The 15712-nt window shown below is 34.5% G+C and overlaps 1 protein-coding gene and 2 long non-coding RNA genes across 25 annotated transcripts in view; 2 read left to right on the forward strand and 1 right to left on the reverse strand.

Annotated features, from left to right (window-relative positions):
• Nucleotides 1–15712, reverse strand: part of LOC105432201 (UPF0489 protein C5orf22 homolog) — a 290978-nt gene that overhangs the window by 170843 nt on the left and 104423 nt on the right. For 3 of the 23 annotated variants that reach the window (XR_016141035.1, XR_016141031.1, XR_016141033.1), the window contains exon 1: nt 478–1397. The exons of 4 other annotated variants lie outside the window; for them this stretch is intronic. The gene's annotated coding sequence lies outside the window, so the exon portion shown is untranslated. Of the gene's footprint in view, nt 1–477; nt 1404–15712 lie in introns of those variants that run through there. 16 more of the 23 variants (XR_016141039.1, XR_016141038.1, XR_016141037.1 and 13 more) reach the window with 13 other exon arrangements.
• Nucleotides 2759–3689, forward strand: LOC148934759 (uncharacterized). The gene is made up of 2 exons (XR_016141077.1): nt 2759–2944; nt 3262–3689. It is a non-coding gene; the product is annotated as an uncharacterized LOC148934759 (long non-coding RNA).
• LOC148934760 (uncharacterized) lies at nt 6769–7354 on the forward strand. The gene is made up of 2 exons (XR_016141094.1): nt 6769–6815; nt 6956–7354. It is a non-coding gene; the product is annotated as an uncharacterized LOC148934760 (long non-coding RNA).

Below are 15712 nucleotides of genomic sequence, written 5' to 3' on the forward strand. Positions count from 1 at the left end.
TGAGATGAAGCTTAATTAACAGTGTGTTAAACGCTCTGTTCATTGCTATCATTTCCTCCGATGGATGCTATTTGCACACTTTGCTTCTCTCTTTTGCTATTATACACGTATATTAAAATATACTTCAATATACTGAAATATTTTAAAATAAACAAATATTCACACACACACGAGTATATTATTAAAAAAAAAAAATCCCACATCATCTGTATTATTTGAAATATTATATTTTAATCTACATATGTTGTACTACATTATTACAGTTAACAACGGGAACAATTTCTCATAAAATATATGATATATGAAATATAATCGTAAATCAGCCAGAAAAGCACGAAAATAGCTTTGTAACACGCCATGTTCACCTCCATATAGAATGAAAAATGCTAGTATTTAAAAAAAGATCTGTTTTTAACAAATATCTCGTCGTATTATCAGTAAAGCGATATTTGAATGTAAAGTAAAATTACGCGATACCGTTAAGATCATCAGCGAATTCCGGGAAGACCGTTGCTCTTTATACGTCACGTAACGTGCGCTTTGGTCGCGGTACGAAACAAAGACAAAAAGAAATCCTATCTTTCACTGTCAAGCCCGGTATCGTCGTAAGGGTACCTTCACACTTCGTTGTCGTCGTGAAAGAATCGCGCTCAACGACACGGATGGACCCCCTCACGAGAGTGAGGCGATTGGCCCATCGACTCGCGGGGCTTACACTGCTCACTTATACGTGACGCGTATCTCATCCTGAAAACTGACCCAATCGGTTTTGCGTTATTACTGAGCGCCGATCAAGATTCGAAACGTCCCAGACGAGCTGAGCGTAGCTCCCCTGCTGAATACGGAGCGACAGCGAGAACAGAAGAGAAGAGACAGGGAGAGAGGATTGCGAGGCGTCGCGGCGCTGGTCGGCACTAGACTTGGCGTCGGTTCGTTCGTTAGCTGGACCCTCTTGCTCGCCTGTATTAATTTGCTTCCTCCTCCCCTCGCGCGTCACCCTGCGGCGGTCCCTTCCTCGGCCATCCCCCCCTCGCTCGCGAAAAGGGGAGTTTGGGGTCGCCCCCGGTCTTAGCTGCTGCCACTGCTACGAGAAGCTAGAGAGACGGCGCATGCGGACTCTGTTAATCACCCTCGTCGTCCTCTATGCTCCCGAAGAGAACCCCCTCCCTCTGTTGGAATCGCCCACCAATGTACGCGATAAACGCGAGAGCCACCAGAAAATTAATCGACAACATGAACTACTACCGTATTCCAAACTACTTTGACTTTGTTTCTCACGACCATGACCTTCTTCGATGTCGAACAATTACAGAGCACGCATAAGGGTGTCTTCATTGGACTCCTATCGCCGTAAATTAATTTATGAACAGGTTCATCCTATCGTGGATTATCAATTTACACAACAAGTTCCTCTAATTAAATCGGAAATGAGAGAAATCAAATTCAAAACTCGCAGAAAATAATAAAAACTATTAAGATGACGAGTAGCTTGTAAACAAGTAAACTATAAAATTAGCAATTTTTTATAAACTTATTTTCTTTTGTATTTCTTTGTATTTCTTTCTTGTTATAAAAAAGTTACTCCTTTTGCTTATAAATATTTAATATTGTAACTTAAAGAATAATTAATTAAAATAACTAATTTTTATACATAAAAATATTTATTATATTTAATAGAAAATTATAATATTTAAATATAAATTTCCAAAAATCTGATATTATAATAATTCTTCCTCTATTTTATTACTAAATACTGCATATTAGATTAAATCATCAATATATAAATTTTCAATATATAAATTAAAGCAATATAATGTTAGGATAGTTGATAAACAATTATGACATGTATTTATTTATTATAACATAAATAAAGTATGCCTAAAAAGAATATTTCAATTTATTGAGTGACATATAGGATTATATCATTGAGAGAAGGGTTGATAACAAGATAACATCGTTTCTGTGAGGAGTGATAATGAAGATAGAAAACAAGATATTGGAAAATCGTGTGAAGGGTTGAAACGACGTGGGTAACTTCGATCAACCAATCGACGACATGGGGTGGAAGGAGATCAGCAATTTTTCGCCTCATTGCTCGTAGAAAGAAAACGCTTCATTGTATAGCCCTAAAGCATTCGCGAACTTATGTCTGTCGGTCACTGACTTCGAAGGCTTTGCGTCAGTTCGTCGTAGATGTTGATTAATATTAATCTTTTATAGGATTAATTTTCTGGGAATAAAGATCAATCGATATTATTTTGCAACTACTTTGTGTGTCACAAATTCCCGTGAAGAAAAAAATCAACATTTCTTATAAGCATAATAGTTGATTAATGACACTTTCAATTATTTTCTAAAATATTTTTCTCGTAAAAATTCTCATAAAAAAATTCTCGCAGCACAAAAATAAATTCATAGTCTATAGAATTCGTAGTATATATAAATTCGTATTCTATACAATTCTATATCTCATATAGAATTTTTGGTTTGATTATTTTCAAATTTATTAATGATATAATTATATGCCAGTATATTAACGTACGGCACTCATAGTTTTATTTTAAAAATGAAGAAACGAAAAAGGAAGAAGAGAAGAAGACCGATTATTACGATTCGAGTTCAAAAAGTCCCAACGACTGAGAGCGCAGCATAATCACGAGTATAAAACAGCGAAACGCTTAGCATAGTAACATCCCGACGCGGGCGTCATTACTGTATTGATCGTGGAGGTAGTTTCTCTCGCTCCTTTCCTCCCGTTATCCCTCTCCGCATCGGGGAGGATCAGAATCCAGAGGTGGGGATGAATCAGGGAGGCGCAGTATCATGGAGAGGGTTGAAAGTAGAACAACGAACTTCTCGATGTGATCATTCTCAGATCAAAGTGTTTGTCAAGGCAGAAGAATCATAAAATTAGAAGCAAGGAGATCTTTTTCTCTGACTGCATGTAAGAAAATTTGAAATTCATTAGTAATCGTCGTCGCTTATCCAACAATTAAAATACATTTCAAACAAGATACAAGAGATATATTGGATATTGCTTGCAACTTTTTACCTTTCATATATATATAAAACTAATTACGTTTTATCCTTATGAAGTTTTACTCTACTGTGTGTACCTCGATTTCATTGCTAAATTTCTCTGAATTATTCTTTTAGTTGAAAACATATGATTTTTTCAAAAGTCATTAGATTAGTTGACGTTTTAATAACGTCAACTAATCTAATTTATTATTAAAAGAAAATTTTTTTATTTTCCTTTAGAAGCTGCATGTTATTAAATTTGGAGAAGTATTCGATTATTGCGCGAATGGTTACGCGAGTTCTTGCACTGATTCGACGAGATGACATTGACCTCAACGTGACGTCAGGCAAAGTTCGAAGATCCTTCCTTCTCCTCTTACCATTCCTCACTGATGGTCCAGTACCCGTTGCAGGACCGGTTTGGTAAGCGTCAACTTTCTTGCCGAGGGGCAAGAAACAGCTGAATCACCATGACTCCGATCCTTCAACTCAAAGATCGAGGAATGGGCAACTCTATTGACGTGTTGAAAATTTTACATGAACATTTATTAAAAATAAATTAATGCGCGCGAAAAAAATGTTACTGTCTTAAATTATACATAGAAATTATAATATGTTAATGTACCTCAAAGTTTTAATAAAGTTGCCGAACGTATCTATTGATAAAATTATTATTGACTTTCATTAAAATCATATAATCTAGAAATAGATAAATTTATGTAAAATTATTATAAAATAATAAAAATGTATAGAAAAAATAGAAAACAAATTTTATTATATATACTTATAGAAAACATTAAGCTAATATTAAGATTATGATAGTAAGATGATGATAGTAAAAAAAATGAAAAATGAAATAAGAAAAAAATCTCTTCGCATTCAGATTGTGTTAATATATATCTGTTTCAATATAGATTGAGTGATTATAGATGAATAATCTGATATTTTAATTTTTTAAAAACGTCATAAAATGCCGTCATAAAAAATTATGTGAATTTTGTTTTATTTATCTATAAGATATTTATAGATACTCTGTATATTATAACGATATGGTTTGTTTGTTTATGCAATAATTATTTTCTGGAATCTAATAATCAATATTGAACAACTTATTATGAAATAATATTATTATTGTTTCTAGCAGATGAATTTTTAATATCCAAATTATGTACGTAAAAGATCTTGCGGGCACATTGATTATTACGATAGATTTAAATAATAGAACATTCCTTCATGCTTAATTATTGATTAATTGCTGATTGTCATTTTGAAAAACACATGTCACAAATAAATCAAATTTGTTTTACGCAATTATTATGAAACTGACAGTTGTCACAAACAATTGTTTTTAAATAAAGTAGAGATAATATCTAATTCATCAATTAAAATCTGAACATTCATTTATCAATTCATTTATCATTATTAATTAATATTATTGCATATACATTACAGAATATTTTTAGCTTATTGATTATTTTCTTTTTTCAATTAGCAATTATATTGTGTTTGCATTCGTATTTTATTCGTATTTGTATTCGTATTTTACAGCAAATAAGAAAAAGAGAAGATAATTATCAAGAAAGAAGACTTGAAATATTTCCGATGCTCATGTATGATAAAAAAAAATGTATCAATTATAAATATTTCAAAACCGACAGGATAAATAACGGAAGACAGTTGAAATGATATCATTTATAGCAATCTTTTCTAAGTTCCTGCATTCACAACTATATAATTTAAATAGCGCCTCTTTAAAATAAATAATAAAATTTTCTAAAAACATTTATTTAAATTCTTTAAAATTCTTAAAAAGTTTTCGCGATACCAATATAATTTCTAACATCTCCAATTTACAAACTTATTTACAAGTTTTTGTAACAATCGTAGTTATAATTTTATATATTGAATAATAAATCAAATTTTCTACAAAATGTTTATCAAAATATTTAAACATCAATAAACGCGATACAATTCTAGTCTTAAACTTAACTAATAATATATCAATAATAATTAGAAATCTCTCGAATAATCATTCATTTCAAATGATGTTATTTCAAATCGTTATTATTTGAAAGCAATTATTATCTTGATATTCATTTGTTATACTCAATTTATTTTTTTATTTTATGTGGCCGTATTTTATGATTACAAAACATACACACACAGCTGTATTCAGATTACATTGCACACGATGTGATTCACATAACTCACTGCTTTGTAATCTATTTGCTACAAAGTCTCGTAAACTTTTTCTGCTCATCGTATCCCATTAGTAATAATTAAATAAATAAAACACATCAAAAAGAAATCACTTTTGTTCTTAACTTTCTTTTATTAAATTTAATTTCGTGCAAAGCTTCATTACTTAGCACAATAAATTTCTAAATCTATATCTCGTCTTTTATAGTTGATAAAAATTATCAAAAATTATATACATTTGACCAATTAAAATTTGATTAAAAATTTCACAATAATCAACATGATCTATCAATCTATAATACAATATTCTTATTGATTCATTAAGTTTTTATTTCCGTTTGATCACAATCCACCTCGACATACTTCTACATCTATCAATCAGTATAACGATTTCATAAATGTCGCGTCCCTATCAAAGCAAGAAACTCGATTCATCCATACTGAACAGAAGTCCTCTGATAAATTAAATCGAGAAAAACTTGAATGGATACTCAGTCGCTCGACATATTAACGTATGGCCAGTGTCATTGATAAATTCTAAATGGATACACGATATAATCGAATAGCTACCGTATACGTAAAATGTGCATTGTGAGTGTCTTCAGATATTGGGAAATAAATTAACTCATGGGACATGAGCAAATTTATAAGATAAAATGATCCAGCAAATGTCTACCTATTGGAATATTGTATGGATACATACGTACGTAAAACTAAATAAACTTAAATGTTTTTGTAAAATTTAAATATATTTACTAATTATTAAATATCTAATTTATATTAAATTGTATTTTAAATATATTTTAATATATTTTAAAAATATCAATTTCTAAGAATTTTCCATTGACGATAATCCAGTTTTTAAAAAAAATTTTACTTTAATGTATAGTAGATTCGTGCGACACACACACACACACACACGCGCGCGCGCGCGCGCGCTTTTATAAAATCTTATTTTAATTATGGATCATATACAGGCATTATAAATTTAATAAATAAAAAATAATTAATGGAATATTTCTGGAAATAACACTCATGAATAATTTATAAGCAATCATTGGTACACTTGCTATAATTATATGTTGAAACATATACATATCATTATATTTAGCAACGAGATAACTATGTATTAATCGAGGTAACTATGTTTTTGAAATTTTACTTTCTTCGATTTTTCATTCGTTCAATATATATATATATATATATATGAAGAATATTTTTCATAACTTTTCAATCACAAAATAATATCTACCGTCGCAGCAGTTTTATATCATAAAAGTTTATTGGAGCTATATATTTTTTAATAATTCATTAACATTGAAAATTTCGCCACGTGCATTTTTTGCTCGTTCGTTCGATTTCTAATCACGTATTATAATAATATGATTGGGAAGTATAATTCATGCTATATAAAGAACAAGTTTTATGAAAAGGCATTCTAATGATAGAGCACGGTTTGCTTATAATAATGTATAATCAGAACAGAGTCCTCCGGTATGCCACCACGTGGTCTCCGTGAACGAATGATTGAGACGTACTCCAGTACGACTTGTGTGGTGCATACAAGGAGACTCCTTGTTACCGAGTCGCCGTTTGTAAGTTGCATGCTTCGTAATCTTTCTCGACGCGGACAAAAAGCCAGTCGCCAGTCGTTTAAGCCTAACGCGAAAAGAAGTGCGCGCGTAATAATTTTTCGCGTTCGTACGTCTTACTTATTGGCTCTATGTCTTTACAGCCTGCGGATTAATGCGTCCTGCGATAAAATATGTATGCGGACGCAATTATATGATGCCATCTCGTAAACATTCTCTCGATGCGGCTCCAACCTGTTTACGTGAAGATATGCATTCTCAGCATGGAGTAACGCGGAAAGAGATGTCGAAGAAGTCTTGTTCTGTCTTCTGTTCGAGCATGAATTTTTTAAGATATCCTGAATTATACGTCTCGTAGCGAGTAAATGCCATAGCAAATGAGAAGTCGCAGATTTCAAAATATTCCACAGTAAATATTAACATCAGAAATTCTTTAAATTAATTCTTTTAATTAATATCTTCTTTAATTCTTCTTTAATCAAGCTTACAATAAAAATTATTATTATTATTATTATTAAAACGAATAAATTGATTATGAATACAGAATTATAAATGTGTTTTATCCTATATATTTTATAATAATTACGTAACATATAGATGTATCATTACTATTATATTTCGGTGAAATAAGAAGTGAAAGGTAGGATATAACGATATTTAAAGATTTCCATGAAATGGAGTTTCATTATATTATGTCGGATGCTGCCTGCGGACCATCCTTCGATCTTGCATGATAAATTGCGCACATACGCACGTGCGTATTTACGCATAGCATTCAGCGTGCATCACAGCAATGATATACGTTCGAGAAATTACGTTACTAAGATTTTGGCAATGGAAGAGTATAATGTAGTTTGTTATTATTCTTAGAATTTCCACGTACATATATATCTCTCACAATTATATAAAAGATATCATATTTAAATTTTATTTAAATATGTTTAGTTAAATTAAAAAACTGCCGCAATAATTTCATTTCTTCATCATATATAGTAATTTTTAGTAAACAGCTTTTAATTTTATTTAAACATTAAAAGAAATGAAAACTAAACGCTAAAAAGAAATGAAAGTGGCAATAACTAGTAAAAGTGACTATTATAAAATTACTATTATTTTGCACAATATTAATACACTCACATAAAAATAATATGTTTCATAATAATAATATATTTTTTCATAATGATAAAATTGCAATGACTTGTGGATTTAACTCTAATGTATGTTTACTTTCGCTCAAAGATATGAAACTAGACTAGAACATGCAAATCTAAGAATACATCTAAGAATACATCTGTATAAAATACATAATCTCTTTGCTAGATGTAGAAGTATACGGATTATACTTTTTCCCATCGATCATGCAACTACAAATTCCGCGTGGATCAGGTTACAAGCGTACGCCTACGCATACATTTCGTGGTGCGCTTTGCTGTCACATTTACAAAAGGTTGAAAGCTCGAGTTGTCTCGAGTTGACACGTACGTAGGCAGTAATGCCGACTGGTAAAAAGGGAAATCGCGTATATTGCCGTGCATTCACTCTTGAAACGATATAAGTTCTAAGATATTAAACAGGAATAGCAGTCTCCTTTGTAAAACTTGTATCTTACCACGGTGACCACCAGCTGAATATCGCTATCAGTTTTACACAGCGTTAAAATCCGTAAGGGCTACTTCAAATGGCAATAATTAATAAAGAAATGCAAAAGATAAGTTTACTTATATTGCGAGTGTATGTCGAGTAAAATCCGGTTTTCTTAATTTTTTGAAATTTAACGTTACCCTGATCTCCCGTGCTTAAACGTATCATAATCCCTGAAGTGTTAAACTAACGGCGAAGACAGAATTTCCCTCGAGGGATAACGGCTAACAAAATACGCATTCCTGTTCCTATCTACGAATTAACGTCTACGCTTGGAATCGCGCGTGGCGTTTCTATCGGAGGTAGGATTTTCTGATTATGCCATCGCTCGTCCGCTCCCGTTCTCGCGCGAGCATGAAAATTAACGGCGCTCTTATCCGCGCGGAGGATCGCGCGCTCGTACTTCGCGGATTTATATCAGTTGCGCAAAAGCCCTCCCCCCCCCTCTCTCTCTCTCTCTCTTTCTCTTTCTCTCTCTCTCTCTCTCTCTCTCTCTCATTGTAAAGCCGTAAACGCGGCACGTCGCCCAACCACATGCGGATCGGAACCGTTTTCTCCGAGCTGCGGCCATAACACGGAGCGGTTTACGCGCGGCGCGCCGTTTCATCGCATCGCATCGCGCGGCACAAAGTAGCGAGTGGCACGCTCCACGCGCCCGTATTTAACGTACGTGAGCCACATTCTGTAACGGGTCGTAGGTAGACGCCTGTGTGTTACGTTACGTGGACGGAGGAATACGGAGTGGAGCGAGTGGGCGCGATGAGAGATCGTAGATCTATCTCGCGGAGGATGTGAATTTTGCAACGCGGAATACCGCAACGCTCCGTACGAACACAAACATCGTAAATACGGCACGCTCGACCAGGCGACCCGGCCTCCTCAAACAGTTGCATCAATCATGCACTTATTATGCAATAAACCGTGCGATAATTTTACTCACTCCTGCCCGACCGGCCACTTAGACGCTGCTCTTGCTGCATTCTCTTGATAACCACCGCCACGTTGTATGTACGGTTCATGAATGTGAATACATATTCACTGATACGTACGGTAAAATACTCATATAACTTCAGATCTTGCAATCTCCCGCTTGCACGTCTCTGTTAATTGTTATCCTTCAATGAAAACATATCACAGACAAGGAGATTTTAATGAAATAGTGGGCTACGTTGGAATTAAACTAGTCGTAATTGAAATTGCATATCTTAAATTAATAATTCTGAAACTGAAATAAAGTACGTACATCGTTGAAATCAATTACAAATAATTGTATTTAATAATAAGAACAGGCAATAAGAAATCAGAATTAATGATAATTAACTAAATTGATATGAACAATTATTAATGTTTTAATTAATAGTCCTTTGTCACTTTATTATTAAGCAACGTGCGTTCTGACGCATAATCTCCATGTTCACTATGCAACACAACAGGCTCGTGCTTTTATTTATCATTCGCTATCTTTTACATCTACGAATGCCGCTTACATCTTCATAATTTATACGTTTTTTCTAATGAAGATGCAATGTCATCTAGTCTCTCATAATTCTATTCGTGTTTTGCCTTCTATTGTATTTTTTAGTTTCCTTTTTTTTATCTCTTTTTCACCATCTTAAACACACATTTTTTTAAATATTATACTCTATTACACTTTGCTAACAACTTATTTGTCAAAATGCTTGCATAGTATAAATTTGGATAATTTAATTAGAAATTTTCTCTTTTTATCTTTCTTGTTTTCTCTTTGAAAATAATCCAAATATATTTATGACATTTGACAAATGAAACAAGACACATTTATCACTAAAATAATGACAATGAAACTAACTTTTCTTGTTAACTTATAAAATCTTCTAGTCATATATTTGCAAAAGTTATAGGCAAGTTAATTTTCAATATGTCCCGAATCACTTTTCTCTCAATACTTCCAGGATACATATATAATCACTCTGTACCTCATTTGTTAACACCGGTCAAAACAAATCGCTCCGAAGAATATGAGCGAAGTTCGCGCAACAACGAAGAAGAGAAGACGAGGTTCGCGAAGCTCTGAGGAAACTGATCGAGCACTCGATCCTAACATCCCATCGCGACCCACCTGGGCAACCTGAGAAGGGACTGGCAAACCCGCCTTTAGGGTTAACGAGCCCTTGCGAACACGCTAGTGTGGAACCTGCGTCTTTTGTAACCCGAAGTGACGCCGATCCCATTGACGAGGCCTTATATGCTTCCAATCGGTGATCTATAGATCCCTACTCGACCTCTGATCCTCGTGTGGCTCGTAATCGTATATTTCATTGCCGGCTCAAAGAGTCGCTCTTTCTCTGTTTGCCTACCAGCCTCGATTGTCGTCCTGATGCATATTGTACGCGAACGTAGTTTTATTCGAAGAGAAAAAGAGAGGAAAAGAACAAGGGAGGAAGAGAGAGAGAGAGAGAGAGAGAGAGAGAGAGAGAGAGAGAGAGAGAATTCAAAAGGTAGGCGACTTTAAAAGTTAACGCGTTCTCGAAGGTGCGTGTTCCATGAACATTCGTACGGGAGTACCTGTGCTTAAGAACACAACTCGGAAGCATAATCGCCATTTTAGTTCAGGATGCACGCCCTCGTACAAGGTGAATCGACGCAGAATGGATTTATGAGAGGTGTTGCTTTGCAGAGTACAAGAGGGGGATTCGATTCGATATTTGATGATCGATCGTGCTATCGAAAGATAAATGAACAGCGAACACGTATAATTTAATATTACGTTATGATTCCGTAGAATCATTTAATATTCTTATAGTTGTAAGAAAGTACTGAAGAAACGTTTAGAATAAAAGGACACTATAAATATATAATAAATTACATTGATTTCTTAATAAAATTAAAATAAAATTTGTAATAAGAAATGTTTTAGTATAAAGAAAAAAATTTATAAAATTAATCATTATTAGTAGAAGTAAAAATTAATTAAAAACTGTTTTCTGAAATAAGGTAAATTAAATTTAGAAAACTTTCATTGATTCGTTAATTAATAATCTTTTTTACATTTGCCGCATTGCGTATTTCTCCCTCTCTCTTTATCTCTTTCTCTTTTTCTCTCTTACTTAATGAACACGCATATCTTCAAATTATTCTAGAAAGATTATAATTTTTAACTGTACCGCTAAACGAACAGATCATTTTCTATTTCGATAAAGATAAGATTCCATCGAAAATCGAGGAAAGGATGTTATTCGACGTGACAGTGTTGAGTGGGCCATTCAAACTGAGAGGCTAACGAACCATAACGTCGCGATGATACCACTCGACAACCGGAAATAAAATTTTCCACGTATCCTAACGCGTGGCATTGTCTGTAACGCCGCTTGCGCTTCAGGTAGGCGCAACCCACTTTCCAACATTGTCCCTAGCGTGTACCCGGGTTGTCACGCGCATAATGTCGCGAGTTTAGCATATTATATCGCATGGACCAGGTATATGTTCTCGTATAATTAGCAGCAGTTCTTATGCACCGCCGTGACATCGGCGCGGAAAAACGGTCGAAGCGCAATCCCGTGGACCGAGGGACCGACGATAGGGAGGGACGGCTGCACAATAATTTTTTTCCTACTGTTTCTCGTCATCATCTTTTAGCCCAATAAGGCCCAGGCGTGTCCCGCGTGAGGCCCCAAAAATTCCCACATCCCCTTCCGTCCAATTTGCATACCGACGATAAAATATCGATGCGTTGCGCGCCGAGTCGCCGAGTATTTTTCTCAGGCTCGCATCTCGCGGGATGCGGAACGCGTAATATGAATTTTAAGACCATTTATTATCAATTTTTATTATATAAATTATTCAGTATTAATAATATTTATTATTTTAAGATTGATAAGATATATTTATATAATAATTGGATAATTGGATCTTCTAATCCTTTATATTCGATAATAGGATCAATGCGAGTTGTTGCTCAAACATTATCATATGAAGTTAGATTAATTATAATTATTTTAATTATATTAATTTTAATTGAGAGGTATTCTCTAACGGACGCTACAAACGATTCGAGATGTTCCCTTGCACGTAACTATCACATCGTTGTTCCGTTTCGGAACTCGAGCTGAAATGCCCGACTTTCCGACCCCGACACGTACAGCATCAAGCGTTATTATCCTGCCACGATACAGATATCGAGAGTACAGAAAAATAAGATTGGATCGTAAATAATCAGCATATGCGCTCTAGTCAGAGCGTGATAGCGATTCATCGAGCCCGACCGTGATTGGAATAAGTACTCCGGCTCCAATTGAGCCTTACGTTCAACGGCAATCATAAATACGTAGCACTCGCAGCTAATAATATAAAAATGTTCCCTTTTTTAATACGTTTATTATACTAATGAAGGAAAGGCAGAAGGATTACGGCGGAAATTGCCTTTCTAAATATACATTCCATCTATCAAACCGCATATATGCTCTGTTACAGAATATAGTCGACACGAATGATTTTATTTTATCGTTTTATACGACGAGATAATGAAGTCACGACATCTGTATGGCGTCCCTGCCCGGTCATCTTCTCATCAAATGATTTTTCCGGGATATTTTATGAATCAGTACGAACACGCGAGAGCAATGCAGAACTGAATCGGTATAATTGCGAAATATAAATACAGTTATTTTCTCAGAAATAAACGGGTATCGATGTACGGTAATTCTTGGGTTAAAGAAATTATTTCATATCTAGATATAAATGTCGCATCCACCGTTTCTACAATATTTTTCTATTCCATTTTTTATTTATATACACATATTAAAAAAATTAAGAGTATATAAGTATTAATTTACAAATGTAAAATTATAACAAGAGTGCGGATGTAGTAAAATTATGCAAGAGTGTAGATGTAATAAAATATACGTACATAAAAAGTATACAAAATTATAATTACATATTAGTATAATTTAACGCCACTTTAATTGTCAAAAAGTGTTATTGGATATATATTGCTGCAAATAAGTTAACATTGCGTATTATCTAAAAGCTCGATTCATGTAATGTACATCAATATAAATAAATGTAAATAAATTATTAAAATATTAAAAATGATACGCGTAAATATGAAAAAGTTACTTTATTTTTTATATATATTTTCTTTCCCTCGAATATTTTATCAGATATAAAGAAAGATTTGTGGAATCTTTAGCACTTTTTAAAGACAGTCATCTTCAGTACACAGGAATGCGATGAGAAATAAAAATTGAAGTTGGCTTCCTGACCGAATGGATTACTGAAAAATCTGGAGTTGAAGTGGCATTCTTGAGGACCTCTTGAGAGGAGTCCTTGCCAGTGCCATACCTTCCTTTCACATGCTAACTCTCCTCAATAGTCCAGCCGGTAGTACGAAAGGAGCACTTTTCAGATTTAAATCAACCGCGTGTATCCTACCGCGACCTACCCGATTTGCATCACAGTGCGACAAAACGCACATGCGTGTGTGATGCCGTATCACATTCAAGCATAAGTATACGACACACCCGTTGTTAAGCGAATGAACTTACCCGCAACTCGAGAAGACCGCGTGTGAACAAAATAATCGAAAGCCTTACACCAGTCGACTGCAAATATCCAAGCTGTTTATTTTACATACCTTTATAAGAAAGCTATTCAGAGCCGATGCGACTTATTATTTCACGTCGATTATGTTATAGAAGTTATCAAACCTTTTTTTAATTACAAAACAAAAGTCGGATATTGTGACATTTTTCTCGCGTGTAACAAACATATTAAGTTTGTACGCTGGCGGGCGAGCACTGTCGCACCTGCCGGAGTAATAATTCGTTCTTTCATTCGACTTCAGGCTGATACCGAATTAAAGAAATTCATTAACTAACTGTTGCGCACACGCGACAAAGAAGATTACCGTTGCTCAAGGCATCGTAAAAAAAAAACTACGAAATTATGACTTACAGAATTCGAAGTAGCAGCTTGTCCCATAAATAACATTCATTTTAGTCACGATTACTAAGTACTCGGCACCAACATAAAATTTATTCGCCAACTGCTTAGATGTGAAAGCAGCTCTTAATATCTTTGAATAGTATTGCACAACGACTTATCATGCATTTCAGAGTCAGCTGCAAAGAGTGAACGACATCTAATATAATTATAATTCGTACATTTCGATTCCTTCTTTTCCAAGTACTGGCCACTTAAATTATAATAGTAAGTCACGCTTTTTGCACAAGACTCTCATTTATACAAAGATGTACAAGATGTACTTTTTTTTATCAGAAATAATATATGTATTGTATTTTTCTAAATATATATAATTAATAATTATTAGAGACTGGTCAATTGCAATTTTGACAATTGAATTTTTTATAATTGCAAAAAAAACAATAATATCTTCAATAAATGAAAATTTTTTGTTAAATAATATAATATGAAAAAAATAACCACAAATAAGAAGAATTTTGCATAAAAATCACATCAGAAGAATATTATACAAAAAAGAATTGACTGTAAAAATATTACAAGTATATAAATATATTATAAGTTTATTAAATCGAAATATAAGAGCTATAGCGATATATTATTGATTAATAAATCAACTTCCAAATTATTATATCATACTGCAATTTTCTGGGGAAATAAATTATAATTGCATTTGATGTTACGCGCCCAGCCGTACGAAAGACATCGATCAACCTCTCCGATAACGAACTCGTTCGTGTATCGTACGCGCATCCCATGTAGACGTTACACCCCGCAGCTATTATTCCGAAAATGTCTCAAGACACGTCCGACACGACGACCGATATTGCAACACTTCGATCACGTCACTCGCACGCAAGCGGTCGTGGTGTACGGTCATCAATCGTCGACACTCTAATTACGATATCTCGATGCAGTTTGGTTGACAATGTAGCCCTTATTACCTCCGGATAAGGTCGCAATGACGTATTAACATTTAACGCGTCTTCCTTTTTTTTTTTTTTTTTTTTATGGGGACCGACGAGGCAGATGGGGAAACGGAGTCCGCTATAAAGGAGAGGGAGAGATACAAGAGTCCTGAAGACGAAGAGGAGGGAAGAAGCGACGTCGTGAGGAGTGCCGGACTAAATTACCCGGACGTGCCCGCGCAGATAGGGCTCCCTGTGTACGCGCATAATGCGATACGTAATGTGCAAGTCCACGGGCAACCGCCGCCCGCCACCTCATCATCCTCCTTCGTCGCTGTCGCCGTCGCCACCGCCGCCGCCGCCGCCGCCACCGCCGCCGCCGCCGCCGCCGCC

This window comes from Pogonomyrmex barbatus, unplaced genomic scaffold, assembly GCF_055798465.1.
Source record: "Pogonomyrmex barbatus isolate J1 unplaced genomic scaffold, ASM5579846v1 scaffold8, whole genome shotgun sequence".
Classification (NCBI taxonomy): Eukaryota; Metazoa; Arthropoda; class Insecta; order Hymenoptera; family Formicidae; genus Pogonomyrmex; species Pogonomyrmex barbatus.